At 38.4% G+C, this 11423-nt stretch overlaps 1 non-coding gene across 1 annotated transcript; it reads left to right on the top strand.

Annotated features, from left to right (window-relative positions):
• The first annotated feature begins 7600 nt into the window (after positions 1–7600).
• On the top strand, positions 7601–7707 carry LOC132373885 (U6 spliceosomal RNA). Its single transcript, XR_009505541.1, has one exon. It is a non-coding gene; the product is annotated as a U6 spliceosomal RNA (small nuclear RNA).
• The last annotated feature ends 3716 nt before the right edge of the window (positions 7708–11423 follow it).

Below are 11423 nucleotides of genomic sequence, written 5' to 3'. Positions count from 1 at the left end.
CTGATATCGTTGCCTGACTTAGAGCTGGTGGAACTTGTTGTAAGACAAAAAGTCCTTGTTGGCAAAGTAATTTAATCAATGCAAGGGACGTCGAGAATGGTACGCAGTCACCGTGGGTTTACAGAGCTGCTCTAAGCAAGCGATATCACCTCCCTCTCACAGCAAAGGGGAGCAATGGCTAAAAAATCCTTCCAAGAATACCTTCAAATTGCACCTGCAACATATTTCTAAATGAATAAAGGTCAAGTCTGTAAACTAGATCAATGGTGCTCATGAGTGAAAGAATTAAAAAGTAAAGATGCAATCTGGTGAATCTTTTTACTTCTTCCTCTCGGGATATAATTTTCCTTTAAGAGGAACAAGGAAAATCCCTTACTACTCTTTGACTCCCTGGGTTAGCGGATGTTCTACAGCATTAGATCTAATTACATCAATGTCTTGAGAAAAACATTCCATTTTACTTTCAACAGATGTTGATGCATAAAAATCCACTAAGAAATACCCTCTGCTATTATGCCGCTGACTATGGGTGGAGATCAAACAAGGAAGTGCTTGTTTCCCCACGTTTTCCAAGTTCCTCACTGTTGCTCTCATGCCGATTGAGACAGAGCAGTCTCTGGTGGCCGCATGGCTTTCAGGGTCAAGGCCAGCACTAAGCAGGGGCATTGCCCCTGCACACCACACATGGCTTGGGACTGAGGCAGCTCCCGGGACACTGGAGGGCTGGGCTTGTGGGACAAGGTCCATAAGAATTGGAAGGACTGCAGGGACAGTACTGGAACTGGTGGGTCAGAAGGCTCCTGGGTCACGAAAAGCTTAAGCCATTTAGTTTTGGAGTGGTTTGTTTGGCAACGAAAACTAACCGAGATATAAATAGAACAACCTTAGAAGACTGTTTGGAACAGAATACCCTTAAGGAAATATCACTAATTATGAAAACAATGCCAATGCCTACAGAATGAGAACAGCATAAAAATTACTATTACTATTTTTATTGAGGTATAATTGACATATATTTCATTAGTTTTAGGTGTACAGCATATTGATTTGATATATATACATAATGTGAGATAATTACCAGAACACGTGTAGTTAACATTCACCACCACACATAGTTACATGTTTTTTTTTTTTTCTTATGATGAGAACTATTAAGCTTTACTCTCTTAGAAACTTTCAAATATACTCTAAGTATTGTTAACTATAGTCACCACGCTGTACCTTACATCCCCAGGACTTGTTTAACTTATAACTAAAACTTTGTACTTTTTGACCACCTTCACCCATTTCACCTACCCCCAACTCCCACCTCTGGTAACCCCCAGAGGTTACTAAAAACTACCATTATTAAAACTAACAATGATGAAGATGATCCTGACAACCTAAGTGTCCCTTATTTCCTATAGTGAAGGTCAAAGGTCTTCCATAGAATGATCTCATTTAAATGTGTACACCTGTTAAAAAACGTTTGCCCTACACTTCCACGTGTAATACTGACATATATTCTATGCTTTTTAGAGATAGTTTTGAAGGGATGGTGTTAATCGAAATATAATAAAGTACAGTATCTGTAGGAATTGGAGATATGAAGGATTGACTGAGTTTTCACAATTTAGTCAGATTGCTTTCCTCTGGACAGCTCAACTATTTGAAGGGAAAAAGGATTTTTATTGTAGGTAGGGACAAAGGAAGTGAGCACTCTGGAAGATCAGAATGTAGTGAGCACAGTGACCTCAGGAATTAAGGAGAAAATTTCCTTTTCCCCTTCCTTCCTGTTCAGCAAAGTTCATCAAGTTGGAGTTCTTAACATAGTTTAGATACATTTTGACATACAATAGCATTTTCCCCAGTATGTTCTTTGTTTCATTAGTTCCTCAAGATGTTCAGCATGAAAGAAATAAGGAGTTAAATAAGTCTGACAAATATATTAAATCCTACTTTTTGTCAATGTATGTTAGTATAGTATACTGAGGACTTTAAGAAATACTGTAGTAAAGAAATTATTCCCTCTTTTTAAAATCCAGTGCTTGTCAATCCTATTTAAAGATAGAATTATTTCCCTCTATAAAATGTTTTAACATCTCACATAACTGGCTTTCACTTGAGAAAAATTGAGTTAGTTGGCTCAATTCAACCCGTAGTTACGTATATGTGTATATACACCTTGGGCAGATACAAAGATAGGTTCGATGTGGTATTGGTCTCAGAAAATTAATAGGTACAATAGGGAATATAAAACTGGTATGCAAAAATATTATCTGAAGTAGAAAGAGATAAGGGCTGTATCAGTAATAGGCTTTCATTGGAGGTAACAAAACCCAGCTCAAAGTGGCTTGAGGGAATGATTGGAAACTGGAAAGTTCCAGTTATGTAACTGGAAAGTTCAGAGGTAGGTCAGGCTTGGGGAGCTTGTTCTATCGGGATCCTGGCTCTATTTCTCCTGCCCTCCTCTGGGTGTCAACTTCACTCTGGCTTCCTTGATGGGAACAACAGGTATGCCCACAGCAACATGAGCCATATTATCCGTAACTTTCAAATCCAGGAAGAGAATGTCTCCTCCCACAGTCATTGGTGAAAAGTCCTAAAACTTGTGCTGATTGTACATCTCTTGAACCTGTCCATGTGGCCAGGAAAATGTCAAATACCTATTGGTTTAGGATTAGATTACCTGGATCAAAGATTCAGTCAAGAGAGATGAGATTATCCTCATTGGCACAGACCCCACTCCAGGAAATAGGGGTGGGCTCAGTCTCACTGAAACCCTATGGCTGTTACCACAGATTGGAGGGGGTAGAATGGACGTGGGGGGGAAATGACCACAATGTCCACTACAGAGGGGCCATGAAGAGCACTTCAGTTCTGCGGATCCAGTAATTGGTTTCTTCTGTTGAAAATCTTGGTGGGGTAGCCTTTGAGCTGGTTGTGAAGGGCATGAGTTGCCTTTGGATGTGAAGGAGGGGAGGGGTAAAGGGCATTCCAGGAGGAGGGAGCTGCAGAGGCAAGTCAGAGGGGCAGGGCATGGAGGAGCGTGAGTGAAGCGCTGTTAGGCAGACCCATTTGGATGGAATAATCACAACAATGTTTTTATGGGAAAGTTCACTCTACACTCCAAGTACTTAAAAAAATGAGGTTTTGAAACTCAACCCATTAGTAAATTAGGAACTCCCTGTTCTCTTGGTGGCAGTCGCAGCCCTACTAACATTTATGATGTTTATGTTTCAAGAAGTGTATAGTTGGCATATCTATGCAAAATCTTTATAGAAAAACTACAGACTTGTTTGAAAAGATGCCAGGTTAGTGGAGAGTTGACCATTGACAACTCAGAGTTGACCATTGACACATTTTATAGCAAAATACTTGTTGACAAGAATGAAATGAATTCCTTGCCTCTCCCTAAGGACCCCTGGCTTTCCGTATATTATTATATATAATAATTTAGATTAGAGATAAAAAGCAGTTTAAAAATCTGATTTTGGAAGAGATGCTATGAATTTTCCTGTACCCAGTGTTTAGCATTTTATTTTGAGTAACTAAAAAGACCATCCTGTTCTTAATTTAACATAAATTGCCTAGACTAAATTTCAAATCTGTTAATAGACTGAAGTACATTAACAGTGTGAATTAGGAAAAAAGAAGAGGTGCATGCTATTGGGTATGGAGAAACCAGATGTGCAGTTACCCATCTGGTAACAGAAAGATAGAGCAATGGATGCTCTAACATATTTTGAGCCTTTTAAAATATCTCCCTGACTTTTTCTTTTCATTTTTTAAAGAAGTCTTTATAGTCACTTATTTAGTTGGTTTAGTGTTTTTTGTTTGTTTGTTTTTGTTTTTTTAATTGAGGTATAGTTAATTTACTACTCAGCCGTAAAAAAGAATGAAATTTTGCCATTTACAACAACATGGATAAACTTGGAGGGTATTATGTTTAGTGAAATAAGTCAGACAGAGAAAGACAAATACTGTATGATATCACTCATATGTGGAAGCTAAAATATAAAACAAATTAGTGAATATAACAAAAAAGGAAAAAAAGAAAAACAGACACAGATATAGACAACAAAGTAGTGGTTACTTGTGGGGAGAAGGAAGGGGGGAGGGGGAAGATAGGGGAAGAGGATTTAGAGGTACAAACTGTCATGTATAAAGTAAATAAGATACAAAGATATATTGTATGGTGCAGGGAATATAGCCAACATTTTTCTAGTATTCATTCATGTTAATTTATACGTTTCTTCTTTTCCTTAAAAATCTAGCCTAGCACTGTATGGAACTTCCTATGAAACAACAGTAGGACATTTTTAAGGGACTGGAGTCAGTCTTTGATGTACAGTTTGATCTTTCCTAAATAGCTCCAAGCTTTGGTAGTGGTCATTCTGCTTCCTCACTGGTTGATTCAAAATTTGTAATTACCTCTAGGTCCAAAGGAGAAGATTAACAGAACTTACCCTAATTGCTTGTTTTTGTAGAGCTGTTAAAAAAGATTTGGGCTCCAGAAACAGAGGGTGTAGTCAGACAGAGGCAGCCTGGAGTTCAGAAGTCTTGTAATCTTTGGCTCCACAGGCCTATAAAATTGAAGTGTTGACTGAATGCAAACAGCCTGCAGACTGAGAGGCCCAGGCCCATCGGTCATTTGAAGAGGAGGAGTTTCCATAAGGATTCTGGACTGAGCTGTTAACGGATGGCCCCATTTGATTTCACTTCCTCATGAATGCAAGATCTGGAGCTCTCTGCCACACAACAAAGCTTTTCTTAGCTCCCGTGTTCCTGGAATTTAAGAATAAATGAGGCCTTTTGCAAAGGCCTGGAATGAAAGGAGTAAACTGGAAATATTAAGGGATGATTGTGCAGTAATAATGCACTCTTGTTTCCTGGTGCCACTCTTGAGGTAATTGTTATAGGCTTGTAATTTGTGAGCAAGAAGATTAAGTTCAATATTAAAACGTGATTACAGGCAAGTGGGAGCAGGGGGCTCTTTTGGGAAAGTGTGAGGGATCAGTCACCTCCTCACCTCCAAATATTACAGGTTACCAGAGGTTATAAGATTTAACAATATGGAAAGTTTTGCTGGGTGAGAGGGTGTTTTAAAAACTTCACCTGGAAGCTCTTTCAAGTGGCTTTCTTAACAACAAATCATGCTTTCTCACTCTCCATGGGGTTCTTAGGAAATCTCTGGGTATCTTTACAAAGGAAAAATTTAAAGTATAAACTACATGTTATACCTGATTGATTTGTGGAATAAAAGATAGATATATTATTTCATTTAAGAAGATGTAATAGAATATCACATTAAAGCTGGTTATGAAAAGATGTCAGAAGAACAATGAAGACAGACTTTTTTTTAATTTTTATTTTTTAAACTAGGCAGAAATTGTAAAGGAACAATGGTTAAGCCTCTGTTTCCTTTTCTTTCTAAGCTGAATTTTTTGTCAGCAAGCTAATTTTCAGTTATTTTAGCACAAATATATTTTAAACAAATTTAGAAACAGTATAAATGGAAATAAATATTTTAAAATGTTTTCAATGAATCTGTTTTTTAACATTTTTTCTTCCTCCTCTTCAGAGGAAGAATCTCTTAGTTTAGGAAATCTTTGTTTTATATTATTTTCATATTTGCTTAAAAATAGGTACTTTCATCTTATTTTATCTTAATATTTGGACTTTTATAAAGTCAGGAGATTTCCTTAAATTACATCTACATCACTGATCCCTATTCATTACTATATTTGAGTTTCTCAAGAAGGAAAACAAGGTTTGATATTTAAGAGCCTATTTTTTGTCTCCAACTTGAACTCATTTGTGATTTTTTGAAACTAAGAAACTAAATTAATTTGAGGTGCAAGTTTATAAAAAGAGGTACTTGTTACGGGAGTTTTGATGATTCCCATCTTTTTTTCCTCATAAACATGTCTGAAATCTATTATATTTTCCTCATAAAATGTCTGAATCTATTATATTCTAGAAGACACTGTCTCTTTGATGATGTGTCTTGCATTGGCCACGTTCTGACTTTCTGATCCCTGGAAAAAAATTTCAACACCCATTAAACAACTAGGTCTCAGAAAGTAGTTCCTGCCTTATCCATTCAGAAGGAACTTCTTAATTTAATTCTGAATACAATGATTGACTACCCTGAGAAAGAATTATTGCAGTTCTGCATATTTTGGACCCAAGTCTCTTGCACCAGCTCTTTCTCCAACCCTAGGACATGGGTCCCACAGGTAATCAGAGAGAGAGGTCGGATGAAATGTGTGACTTGTGTGGCAGGGTTCAGGACTTAACTCACAGGACAATTCAGATGTGCAGATAAACATGGCTCCTTTATTTTGTCTATTGCCTGTCCCCTTCCTGAGCTCCCACATGCTGGTTTGTGGGAAAACTTAATTAAATTTCCAGTATGTTTTAAAATTAGTTCAATCTGACAATTTAAATAACCCCTTTAGGTTATACTCAGTCTCTCATATGAAGAAAAATATTGAGTCTTGGAGAGCTTCTATTTCCTCCTGCCCCGTTTCTAACATTGAGTTGGTGTGAGTGGAAAGGTGAGTATTGCTCAAACTTGTGTAGCCCTGGGGCAAAGGAGAAGATTTGGGATTCTTTAAGGTGTGATGTCTTCTGAGCTCCAAGGTCATGGCCATTGATTACTGAATTCTCTCCCAGCTTTCAGAGCTGAGATCTGCAGCATATGAAGCTGTGGGCTGTTCTCTTGGCTCAGGAAATGCTACCAGTGTGGACTTTGGCTGCTTTGTGTCAACCACCAAGTCTCTAGCAGTTCCTCCATCTGGCCTTCTGTTCTTGGGGTCCTCTTCGGCTGTGGAGTCCTTATGCTTTTCTGTGGTGGGCTCCACGGTTGGCCTGTTGGATTTCACTTTGAATCCAAGCAATGGGGAAATGCAGGTGGCTTGGGAACGCGAAATATCAAGGCTTCTTTACCTAACCACGCTGCTAAGGATTCTTGGAGTGGCTGTGCCTTAGATTGGATACTCTACTAAGTGGTCCCATTTCAGATTCTAAATTAGGGGTAGTGGATCTCATTGGTACTGCATGTGTGACATATTACCTCCTTTCATGGCAGAAGCCAAGATGGAAAAAATTTGAAGGCATGTGTTTACTTGTCTTTTTTCTTCTCTCTCTTTTTCACCATCTTATGTCCATAAAAGGACAGACTTTCTTCCACTTCCTTTAATACACATCCTCTGTCTGCCATGGTGACAGCTTAGCTGTGAAAGGATAGGCCTCCTTTCCACACCATGGTAGAACTCTATAATCTAAATTCTTGGTATCCTAAAGGAAGTATTAAAGTGATCTGGAAAATCTTCTCTCTATGCAATGATATGTCTGGCAAGGCTGTTGTCTTGGCACGTTATCCTATTTTGCATCTCAGAAGCTGCTTATAACTTTACTACACCTTGAATTTGCTCTGCAAAAAATACCAGTGTTTACCTTGCACGAACTGTATCACAGGCAGCTGTGACACCGTTTTGAGGATTTTGGGGAGTCTTGGAGACTGAGCTAAGACCTATTGGTTCTGTTCTTATTTTTCTGCAGTCCCTTGCTTCAGCAATATTCTTAATATTTTGCTAATTAAAATGGAAGTTAAGTGCTCGCTTCGGCAGCACATATACTAAAACTGGAACGATACAGAGAAGATTAGCCTGGCCCCTGCGCAAGGATGACTCGCAAATTTGTGAAGCGTTCCATATTTTTACTGTCAAACAGAGTGAAGTAAGTCAGAAAGAGAAAAATAAATACCGTATGCTAACACATATATATATGGAATCTAAAAAAAAAAAAGATTCTGAAGAACCTAGGGGCAGGACAGGAATAAAGACGCAGAAGTAGAGAATGGACTTGAGGACACGGGGAGGGGGAAGGGTAAGCTGGGATGAAGTGAGAGAGTGGCATGGACTTATATATACTACCAAATGTAAAATAGATAGCTAGTGGGAAGCAGCCGCATAGCACAGGGAGATCAGCTCAGTGCTTTGTGACCACCTAGAGGGGTGGGATAGGGAGGGTGGGAGGGAGACACAAGAGGGAGGAGATATGGGGATATATGTATATGTATAGCTGATTCACTTTGTTATAAAGCAGAAACTAACACACCATTGTAAAGCAATTATACTCCAATAAAGATGTTAAAAAAAATAATGGAAGCTAAATGTATTCTTATAATATATGTATTCTCTTTCTGCCAAAATACAGCCTGCTGAGATGTTCACCATCTATTTCACCTCCAAACCCATCAATCAGTTTCTATTACTTTATCCTTCTTTATCTTTAGAGCAGTTAGTCTTAGTGAAATCATATATTTTTATTTGCTTGCCTGCTTATTTTCTGTCTCTCTCACTACAGTATAAGCTTGAAGAGAGGAAGGCTTTATCTCTTTTGTTCACTATGGTATTTCAATGCCTAGAACAGGATGTACTCATATTAGGGACTCAATAAAATATATGTTGAATAAACAAATTTATACATAAATGGATGAATGAATAAATCTATATCCAGATTCTACAGTCAGTTGACCTTCTTTTCCTTCTATGTTCAAGGTCTCTGCATAGGCTCATTAACAATGGCCGATTGTCAATGACATTACTATAGATGACTAAGCAATCATACTCATTGAGGTTAATTCTGAGTTGTGTTTTTATTTCAAAATGTTTTTGGCCTGAAAATTTCATTGGTTCATGGAGAGCTTGTTTTTTGGAATTGAAGAAGTGGTATCCTGACTGTGGAATCAATGGAAGGTAAATTCATGCAACATTCAACAAATGCTATGAACTCTTAATAGCACCCTATTCATTTGTTCATCATTATATTTTGGTACCCAACCCCACTACTCGACACATAGTAAGCATTCATTAATGTTTGTTGAATTGGTTCAGTATGAAATGTGAGTTCAAAACTTCCAATTGTGCTTTAAGTGTTTGCATAAATTACCCTGAAGTCACTAAACCTCAGATAAAACTATACTGTTCATGGTATGTTTACTCTAAAAAACAAAGATTATAAATCCTAGTCTGCTTTATTTTGTCTTAATTTAGGTCCTGAGACACTTCACAGCCAGCTAGAAGAAGGCATTATCAGTAAGTTCTTTACCATTGACACTTCAGTTCCAACAGTTCCACTGAGCTTTGTTCCAACACACTAGCTGGCCTTAAAGCAGCAGAACAGAACTATTCACAGATTAATCAAGAAGCCCTTGTTACGGAGGTTGAGGATTTGCACAATCATTGTTGACTGCTTGGGATGACTGATTACTTAGATCTCCTACGCTTGAAGGGGCTGACCACAAGAATTGTCCAGATATCCAGGAATAAGCTGTTCCAAGCCTGTTTCTACAATGAACACATATGAGCCCTCTGCTTTCTCGTGATCATGGCTGTGAGTCATCTCAGCTGTGTCCCCAAGCCATTTGGGTCTCTTGGAAAGGCCTCACCTGTATTTAGTGTTTTGGGAACTGAGATCTGGCCAAATCACAATGGCCACAGGACTGCTGGCATATTCAGGCAGTTCTCCAGCTGTTCAGTGAAATGATTAAATTGAGTTATCCTAACTCACTTTTATGATGCCAGTCGTGCAGTTTGGGGAACACAGATTTAGACATAGAGTCAGATGGTGGTGTTATTGTCTGCTGATGCTTTGCTGGCATAGAAGTTACACTAATTTTCCATCAACATCGTGTATAGTTCATACGTGGTAGGCCACTTAAAGCAAAGAGGGGCTGATGGAGAAAAGTCACTCTATTCAATTAAAAATATGTATTAAGCACTTATCGGGTTTTAGCCACTGCACTTAGTAGGCCCTGAGAGAGATACAAAGGAGAGCAAGAAATGATTCTTACCCTCATGAATGTATCAAATGTTAGATATATTTATGCTTGCAGATAAATAGAGCATATTTTGACATAGAAGACAATTTAGCATTTTTTGTTTGCATGTGGTATAGGATAAGCGATGTACTTGCCTTAGACTGCAGCGTTAAGAAAGGTTAATGATTGATGACTTTTTCTTGTCTTTTGGAACATATAGTATCTACTAACACTTCTTTTGCTCAAGTACCAGAAACATTAAATATAGAACTGAAAATTGCTTAATAGAAATGGGTGGGGTTTATTGAAACAAACCAAAACCAAAAAATAAACTAAACTAAACAATCAAAACGTATGAGTTATTGAACTGGAAGTTTACGTATTTTTTAAACATTCTTTGACAACCATTTTCTTTGGATCTTTTCCCCCCATTTTTTCTTAATACCGAAAGTACTCAGAAGACTATCCTATCTGTCTAGATTTATTTTATTCTTTGCTGAAGCCTGCACGGTTTGCAGAGTTCCTTTCAGTTACCAATGTAATAAGGGTGATATTTTTAACTTCAAACCCTTGATGATTATTTTTATTTCTCAGGAAAATCCTTTTTTCACCCTTCTATCCTGCTCACCAGCAGAGAGAAAACAGCACCTTATAAGTCTTTCTTTCCTCCTATGGCGTGTTTCATAATGCCAGTGCTCTTCACTTCAGCTCAGCTTCCAAATTTAATTCATTTGTTAGGCCTATTTTTACCTTGAGACATGAAATCTGAATGTGTTGCTAAACTATCAGAGAAAGTGCTTTTCTTTGTGCCTTCCATCTAAGGCAATGTGTGCTTTCCTAATGGTATTATTTATAGCTGTGGGCTGTGAAAACGGAGCACAGACAGGCTGCCTACATCCCCTGTCACACTTTTTTTTTTGGTTAGAGTAGTTAGTCATTAGTACTGAATTGTTTGGTCACGAGCAGGGAGAGAGTGAAAATGTAAAATTAAATATACTTCATTTTCATGGTTCTGGTGTGAAATCTGTGGGGGAAATCCCTGAGTGGGGTAACCTGACCAAAGGGTTGCAGGTTATTTGGTGTTACTCAGCATCTCCTGCCTCATCCCTTCTGCCCTGGAAGTCTGTGTTTGTGAATTTACTAGTCAGGATAGGCTAGTTTATGTTGCATTAACAAATAAGTCCCCTACCCCCCAACCTCAGTGATTTATAGGCGGATTTATTGTATCTTCTACATCATGTCCTTTCCATATTGGCTGTTGCTCCACTTCCTGTCATCTGATGGAGCAGCCTCTACCTGGAACACTTGGTTGTTGTAGCAGAGGAAAAGAAACACGGCAAACCACTTGCCAGCTCTGAAAGCCTCTGTGTGACCCACATCATTTCTGTTTACATTTCATTGGCTAAAGCAAGTCACATGATCACTTCTGAGTCCATCAGAGCAGTGATATATAATCCTTCCTCAGGGAGGGACACGGTAGAGAGGGGCCCCAGAATATTTGGTGAACAAACTACCGCAGTGGGCGTTCACTGACTTTCATCTGACAATAGTCAACAGAAAGTAAGAACTTTCCAGACAAGGACTGAATCTTGTGACTGAGCTTGGCAAAGAG

This window comes from Balaenoptera ricei, chromosome 10 (genome assembly GCF_028023285.1).
Source record: "Balaenoptera ricei isolate mBalRic1 chromosome 10, mBalRic1.hap2, whole genome shotgun sequence".
NCBI lineage: Eukaryota > Metazoa > Chordata > Mammalia > Artiodactyla > Balaenopteridae > Balaenoptera > Balaenoptera ricei.
This window is presented reverse-complemented; position numbering and strand designations above follow the sequence as displayed.